The sequence below is a fragment of the Elephantulus edwardii genome, unplaced genomic scaffold (genome assembly GCF_000299155.1).
Source record: "Elephantulus edwardii isolate Elephantulus edwardi_28Jun2011 unplaced genomic scaffold, EleEdw1.0 scaffold00096, whole genome shotgun sequence".
In the NCBI taxonomy this organism is placed as follows: domain Eukaryota; kingdom Metazoa; phylum Chordata; class Mammalia; order Macroscelidea; family Macroscelididae; genus Elephantulus; species Elephantulus edwardii.
Window position 1 is genome coordinate 7707056 of NW_006399846.1, and position 8938 is coordinate 7715993.

Below are 8938 nucleotides of genomic sequence, written 5' to 3' on the forward strand. Positions count from 1 at the left end.
AGTGCTTTGCTTATTCAGGGACTCTTTCCATTCCAAATGAAATTGGAGATTGCCTTTTCCATCTCATTGAGGAATGGAATTGGTATTTGTATTGGGATTGCATTGAATATGTAAATTACCTTTGGTAGTATTGTCATTTTCATAATATTGAGTCTTCCTATCCATGAGCAAGGTATATGCTTCCATCTCCAGGTCTCTTTTTGTTTTTTGTAGCAATGTTTTGTAATTTTCTTTGAATAAATCCTTTGTGCTTCTGGTTAGATTTACTCCCAAGTATTTAATCTTATAATTAGCTACTGTGAATGGTATTGTTTTTCTAACTCCAGCTCTGTATTCTGTTTATCACCGTAGAAAAATCCAATTGGTTTTTGAATGTTGATCTTGTATTCTGCCACTTGCTAAATTGGTCAACTATGTCCAGTAGTTTTCTTGCTGTGTCTTTAGGGTTTTCTAAGTGTACTATCAAATCATCTGCATCTAGAGATAATTTTACCTCCTCTTTGCGAATTTGGATGCCTCTTATTTCCTTTTCTTGTCTTATTGCTGTTGCTAAGACTTCCAATACAATATTGAATAGGAGAGGTGATAGTGGGCATCCTTGCCTAGTTCCTGTTCCCAGACGGAATGCCTTTAATCTCTCTCCATTAAGAACAATGTTGGCTCTCGGATTTGCATATATACTTTTTAACAATGTTGAAGAAATTCCCCTCTAATCCTATTTTGTTGAGTGTTTTAATCGGGTTTATTCAGGAAAGGGTGTTGGATTTTGTCAAAGGTCTTTTCTGCATCAATTGATAGGATCATGTGGTTCTTGTTCTTTGCTTTGTTAATGTGATGCTTTGATTGCTTTTCTTACATTGAACCATCTTTGCATACCTGTTATGAATCTCACTTGGTCATGGTGAATTATTTTTTTTATGTATTGTTGGATTCTATTAGCCAGTATTTTATTCAGGGTTTTTGCATCTATGTTCATAAAGATATTAGCCTATAGTTTTCTATTCTGGTGGTTTCTTTACCTGGCTTTGGAATGTTTGCTTCATAGAATGAGTCTGGGAGCATTCCATCTTACTCTATTTTCTGAAATAGTTTATGTAGAATTTGTGACAGTTCTTTTCTGAATGTTTGATAAAATTCACTTGTAAAACCACCCGGTCCAGGGCTTCCCCCCCCCACCAGAAGTTGTTTTATTACATTTTCAATTTCTTCTTTTGTAATGGGTTGTTCAGGTATTAAATTTCAGCTGGTGTCAGTTTAGGTAGGTTGTGAATTTCTAAGTATTTGTCCATTTCCTCTAGGTTTTCATATTTGTTTGAGTATAGTTTTTCATAATATTCCAATGTTAGCCTTTTTATTTAATTGGTTCTGTTGTGATGTTGCCTGTTTAATCTCTTATTTGGATTATTTTTGTCTTTTCATTTGTTAGTTTTGCTAGTGGTTTGTCAGTTTTATTGACCTTTTCAAAGAACCAACTCCTAGTTTTGTTGATAGTTTCAATTGTTTTTCTTTTTTCTATTTCATTTATTTCTGCTCTGAGTTTTATAATTTCAGTTTTTTTTAAGAAACTGTCAGGTTTTCTTGCTGTTCTTTTTCAATTTGTTAGAGATGTTGGGTTAGAGAGTCAATGGTCACTTTTTTCCTGCCTTTTGATGTATTTGCTTATTGCTATAAATTGACCTCTGATTATTTCTTTGGCAGTTTCCCAGAGGTTTTGGTAAGTGGTGTTTTCATTGTCATTTGTTTCAAGAAACTTCTTAATTTAATTTTTAATTTCTTCTAATACCCACTTATATTCAAGCAAGGTGTTGTTCAGCTTCCAAATATACGGTTTTTCCTCCTTTATCCTCTTGTTATTAATTTCTAATTTTGTAGCATTGTGGTCTGAGAAGATGCTTTGTATTATTTCTGTTTTTGAATTTATTGATGCTTGCCTTGTGACCTAAAATGTGATCTATTCTGGAGAGCATTCCGTGCACATTGTAGAAGAAGGTGTACTGGGCTTTTTTGGGGTACATTGACCTATAAATATCTATGAGATTGAGTTTGTTTATTGTGTGGTTTAATTCTTCAGCATCTTTGTTGAGTTTCTTTCTGATAGTTCTATCTTTTCTTGAGAGTGGTTTATTGAATTCTCTAAATACTATAGTAGTGTTGTCTATTTCCTTTTTCAGTTTGGTTGATGTTTGTTTTATATATTTTGCAAGTATTTAATTAGATACATAGATATTTACTATTTTTATGTCCTTTTGTTCTGTCGACCATTCAAACATTATGTAGTGACATTGTTTGTCCATTGTGATGGTTTTGCTTTGAAATTTATTTTATCAGAGATTAATATCACTACTCCTGCTTTTTTATAGTTGCCATTTGCTTGGTATGTTTTCCCCACCCTTTTATTTTTAGTCTTTCTTCATCTCCATTTTTCAGATGTATCTCTTGTAGACAACATAATGATGGATTTTTTTTTTTATCCAATCATCTACTCTTTTTCTCATCAGTGGTGCATTAAACCATTCACATTCAGTGTGATTATTGAGAGGCAAGATTTTATAGCTATCATTTTGTTGAGTTCTTTTTGGTGTTGTTGCTAGTTACTTTGGTCCATCCTGTTTTCTGTGGCACTTCTGTAAGAAAAACATCTCAGTGTTTCCTGCAATGCTGGTCTTGTTTTTACAAACTTAGGTTCTGTTTTTCTGGGAATAGCTTGATCTTTCCTTTATATTTGATGGAAAGTTTTGATGGGTGTAGTATTCTTGGTTGACAGTTGTGTTCTTTAAGTGTTTGATTTATGTCATTCCACTGTTTTCTTGTTTGCATGGTTTCTGCTGAGAAATCGGCACTTAATCTTATCTGCTCTTCCTTATAGGTTACTCTTTGTTTCTCCCTCGCTGCTTTCAGAATTCTCTCCTTATCTTTAGTTCTGGCAAATTAGACAATGCGTTGGTGTTTTTCTTTTGAGGTCTGTTTCATATGGTGTTTACTCAACTTCTTGAATATATATTCTCTAATTCTTCATTTTGCCTGGGAAGTTTTCTTCTAGTAATTCTACAACTTTTTTTGGCGCCTTTATTTACTTCTTCCTGTTCTTGGAATCTGATGATGCGCATATTATTTTCCTTGATTGTGTCCCACATTATTCTTAGGTTTTCTTCCTTTTTCTTCCTTTTAGATTCTGCTTTCCTCCCCTAGCAGATCAGTGGTGACAATTCTATCTTCTATTTCACTGGTTCTGCTTTCCATCTCTTCAACTCTGTTCATTTGTCCCTCCATCATCTTGACAATATCTGAAACATTAGACCTCATATTTTGGATTGTTTTTTTCTTTTTTCCCCAAAGCCTCTAATGCCTCATTTGTTTTATCTACATTGTTTTGTTTTTTTAAGCTCCTCCTGGTTTTTGCTCACAGTGTCTTGTAATTCTTGAAATTTGTCTTTCACCCATTGAAAATTTCAATCCTTGTTCTTTTAAATTCTCTGTCAAAAAGTTCCATCAGACTTTCTGGCTTCAGGAATCCATTGTGTCACTTTTGGGGGATTATATCTTGCTTTGGGCTTGTGTAGGGAGTATGGTAGCCTGCTTCTTTCTTTACATTGCTGTGGTAGAGTTTTTGGTGCCTGAAGCAATAGCTGGTTCTTGATCTGAAGTCACTGCTCCAGAAGAAGGTTGAGCAGGAGTGTGTGCAAATGCACATTGGGTGGGCACATGCACAGACGCACATGAGGGTGGGGGGATGTGCATGCACATGGACATGGGAAGGGGGTCAGGGTGTGTGTGTGTGTGTGTGTGTGCCTGAATGGAAAACCAGGAAGCTTTGGTTTGCCCCTTGAGAACTTGGTCTACCACCTCAGTTGAGCTCCAGCTGTCTCACTCTCTTCTGCTTAAGGTGAAGGGGTATCTCACTCAAATTCCCACTGCCCTGCTTGCTCCTGGTGGGTGGGTCCTGCTGCAGCAAACTGCTCCCTGTTGAGGCTTACTATTTCCTGCTTAACCATGCTGCGCCTTGCCAAGGCTCTCTGCTCCCTGCTGAGGCTTGCTGCTTCCACAGATCCCAAACTAATTATTTTAATAATAGTTCTCACTCAAATTCCAACTGTGGTACTCATTCTGTTCATGTAGTTTTGTGCCAGAGTTACATTTTCTTACACGAGGTGAATAATGGAACCAGTATTACCACTTGGGGCTTAAGTTTCCAATTTTTTAAGGCTTTTTGTTTGTTTGTTTCTCAATAGTTGCTTTTCGGGAAAAACCTTCCTAACATGAAAGGCCAGACTCTGGTTCATGCCCACTCAGGGACCCTAAAGACAAACAAAAACTAAAAGCAAGATTAAACTCACTGCCATCAAGCCATTCCCTACTCCCTCTGACTTACAAGACAGAGAAGAGTTGACTCATTGTGCTTTTGAGACTTTAATTGTTGTGGAAGCCACTGTCACAGCTTGCTCCTGCCAAGCTGTTGGCAGCTTTGAACCCCGGGCCATAGCAGCCAAGTTTTTGACTAGTGAGCCACCAGGGGCCTCTCATAACAACATAGAATGTAAAAATGACAAGGTTTTCCCCTCCCAGCCGTTAACCCTCAGTTGATAGTGTTTTACCAAATCTATTTTGCAGATGAGAAACCTGAGGCTTGGAAAGATTCATTTTCTCAGAGTCACACAGCTGAGGAGTGGCCGGTCAGGACCAGAACCCAGGGTACTTTCTGGTACCTATGCTTGTCAGTGTTCTGAGGAGCATTGGACACCTTGGATAGGAGACTGGTTTTCTATAAATGGGTCTATTTCTCAGAGCACAGTGCTCTGTGCAAGCTGCTCCCTTGAATATCCTTACACGTCCTCCAGTTAGAAAGTGAGAAGTTCATGTCAGGACCTTAGTGCAAATGTGTGTGCCGTGAGAGAGCCCTGCCTCTGCTCAGTGTGTAATGCTTCCTAGAGCTGGTGGTGCTGCCTTACCAGATTCTGCTGCATGCAGCCGCACAGCAGGCTGTGGACATCTGGCTGCAGGGCCAGGTGGTGATCATCAGTGAGTCTCACAACATGATTGACACCATCACCAGCATCCACAGTGCAGAGGTCAGTGGCTCCCAGGTGAATAAGCCTCTCCCTTCCCAGGACAGCTCCTACCAGGGAGTGAAGGAATGGAGGTCGTTCCTCTGAAGAGTGAGGGAAGGTGCAGTGACCAGGGTAGTGGCCTGGCCAGAGCTGAGTGTGGCTGTCCACAAATCTTAGAGTGATGGAAGACCCAGATTTTGGCCTTGCTCTTTACCTGTTCTGTCTGAGCCATCCAAGCCCAGGATGCTAATAACCAGCTTTATGAATGAGAAAAGGGAAGTGGGAGCATTCATAGCATTGTTGTTATATACTGTTGAGTTGGAACCAACTCACAGCTGGCCCTCCAGCAGGTTTTCAGACAGCAAATTGCATGGGAGGAGATTGTTCATCTGTCTCCTGTGGAGCAGCTGGTGGATTCGTACTGTGTACTTTTACATCAGCACTGTCTTACCACTAAGCCACCAAAGCTCTTTACCAGTAGGGGTGCTACTTCTTTGAGAACATTTAACTGAGGAACACCCTAGATTTCTGGAATCTATTGTTAGCTTATTACCTCTTATGTACCAGGCACTGTGTAGGGATTTCTAATCACTATATTAAGGCTACAATGGGTATGGTAATACTATTTTACATTGAAAATTCAGAAAGAAGGTAAGAGGGGTGGGGATGGTGTTTAAGCGACTCCCAAAGGCCACACGAATAAATCTACCTTCAGATTTGATTTCTGGTTTCTGACATGACCATCTACTGACTAGTGACTATATAGACCAGGATGTCACTGTTACCTTGACACTCTCTTTTTTTTTAAAATTTATTTTTCCTTTTTCTATTGGTTTGCATACAATAATTTGTATACATTGTGTTTCATAAACTCACTCATATACATTATATTATGTAAAATTAATTACTATTGAGCTATACCTGTTATTATTATTTTATTTTAGAAAAAAATATTTATTTTATACTGGTTGACTTACAGTTTGTATACATTGTTTTCCACACCAGATCTTTCCCATTTCCTTTACTCATCCTTCTCTCTACCCATCAAATTGTATGACCCTATGATTAACCCCTCCCACCTCCATCCCCACCCAGTCCATCTTCCCGCCTCTGTTCCCACTCTCTCTCCCTTGGATCCTCATACAATTTTCTGTAATAATGGTCTTATACAATATTTGTCCTTATGGGATTGAGTTTGTTTACTTAGCATAATGCTCTGCAGTCCCTCCCAAGTTAGGTAGTGATTTACAAAATCATTACTCCTGCATGCTACATAGTATTCCATCATGTGGAGTGTACCATAGTTTTCCAATCCATTAGATTGTGTTTGTACATTTGAGCTGTTTCCATGTTTTTGCAATGGTGAAAAATGCTACTATGAACATTGGTGTACAAGTTTCTGTCTGTGCCTCAGTTCTCATTTACTCAGGGCTTATTCCAAGCAATGGAATAGCTGGGTCATATGGAATTTCTATGCTTAGATTTCTGAGGAAATACCAAACTGCCTTCCAAAGTGGGTCTACTGTTTTACAATCCCATTAACAGTGTATAAGTTCTTATCTTGCCACATCTCCAACATTTATTACTTGCTGTCCTGGGAAACTTTGCCACTGCTACTAGAGTGAGATGGTATCTCATTGTGGCTTTGATTTGCATCTCTCTTATTGCCAGAGATTTGCAGCATTTCTTCATGTATCTGTTGGCCATCTGAATATCTTCCTCTGTGAAAAATTCTTTCCATGTCTTTTGTCCATTTTGTAATTGTGTTATCAGTCTTTTACTTGTGGAGGCCCTGTAGGAGTCTGTAAACTTTTGATATGAGATCCTTGGCTGAAGTCGTATTGCCAATTCCCCCCCCACCCCCAATCAGTAGGTTTTCACTTCTGTTGGAAAATGTTTTTGATGTGCACAGAGATTTAATCTTTAGACAGTCCCATTCAGCAGCTTTATCCTCTCCAGATTGTGCATTTCTGGCTGTATTTGACAGTCTCTTTATATCATAGACTAGACCGTCTAAACTTGATCACACTTTGTCTCTGACAAACTTTATGGTTTTAGGCTTTACTCCCAGGTTACTGATCTACCTTGAATGGATTTTTGTTTATGATGTGAGATGTGGATCCTGTTTCAGTTTCCTGCAGTTACTAGTCCTGTTTTGCCAACACCAGGACTGTATTCTTTGATCTTCTGCAACACGTGCTTCAAGTCCTCTTCACTTTCAGCAAGCACGGTTGTGTCATCTACATAACTCAGGTTATTGATGAGTCTTTCACTGATCTTAATGCCACATTCTTCTGCATAGAGTCCAGCTTCTTGAATGATTTGCTCAGCACACAGATTGAATATGTATGGAGAGAGAATACAACCTGACTCACTCCCTTCTTAATTTTAAACCATAAAATGTTCCCTTATTCTGTTCTCGCAACAGCCTATTGGTCTAAGTATGGTATTGCATTATAACAATTATAATTATGGTATCATAATTAGAACAATTAAGTGTTAAGGACTTTCCATTCTTGTCAATGTTAGCTATAACTTGTTATGACCCCCTGCCAATCCCTTTGAATAGTTAATAAAGCAGAAATAGACATTCTTCTGGTATTCTTTACTTTCAGCCAGGATCTGTTATACATCAGCAATGATTCCTCTGGTGCCATGGCCTTTTCTAAATCCTTCTGACTGTTCCCTATCTATGTACTGTTCTAGCCATTTTTAAAATATTACTGTGATTTATTAACAAAATTTGAATACATTGTTTTTCACAAAAGATCCTTCCCATTTCCTTCACCCCAACCCTACCTTGACTCTTTGTCAAACCCAGTGAAGACTGGCAGGGCTCATTGCTGGAGAGAGTCCACATCTTGCCTTTTTGCTGCATCCAAGTTTGCTCTTCAGCAGGATCTGCCATCCTTCCCTCCTCGCTCAGCTTCCACCAGCCCAAGGGCCTTTTAAACCCAAACCCACTCTGCTTCCTTGGTGGCCCCTGTGTGTCCTGCATTGGCATTTCTAGGTGTAGCCTCAAGTATCGCTGGCAAAGCTCTAGGCTGCTGTCCAGTGCCGGGACTCACGTCTCACCTGTCTCTTCTCTCCCAGCTCTGCCAGGTCCATTCCCAGCTGCTCCAGTACATGGAACGATACGGGTGAGATGCTCTGGAGGTGGAGGGAGAATCTTGCTGAGCCTCTGGGCTCCTCTCTCAGCTCCTTTGTGAGGAGTCAGATCAACAACACCAACCTATTCAAGGTGGAGCCTTTCTCCTTTTACACTGTTGTTAGGTTCCATCAAGTTGGCTACAACTCATGGGGACTATGAACAACAGATAGGAGCCCTAGCCTCTCATGCACCAACTCCACAGTCTCCACCATGCTCAAGCCCATTGTGACAGTCCCTGTGTCATACCACTTTGTTGAGGGTCTTGGTCAGTTACACTGACCCTTTCCCTTTCACTTCTTGATGTCTTTTTCAAAGGACTGACAACAATCTTGAAGTATGAGAGAGGAGGTTTCACCATCATTGCCTCTAAGTTGGAAACCCTTTTTACATTAGCACATAAGATTTTTCTATTTCCCCGCCATCTAATCTGTGAGTAGAGCACTATTTTAAGATTGTGGAAGGAATTAAAACATTAATGTTAAAACATTAACAAAACAGATTAAAAATTTAATCTAGGTTTTTAGCCCCTATACAGAGCAGTGCCTCAGAAAGGAAATGTTAGCTTCATTCTTTGTGTAAAAAAGAAAGAAGAAGGGCCCACAGGATTGTCCATACCTAATGCACCTAAATACAAAGAAAAAAGATCCCAGATCTCCATTGCCTCTCTCCCTTTCAACAGAAGCAGGAGGTTGGTTTAGTGAGAGAGACCCAGGCCCTAGCCCTCGGCGCTGCAGAAGGAAAC

The 8938-nt window shown here is 39.4% G+C and overlaps 1 pseudogene; it reads left to right on the plus strand.

Moving 5' to 3' along the window:
• Positions 1-8189, plus strand: part of LOC102845183 — a 40230-nt pseudogene extending 32041 nt beyond the window's left edge.
• The last annotated feature ends 749 nt before the right edge of the window (positions 8190-8938 follow it).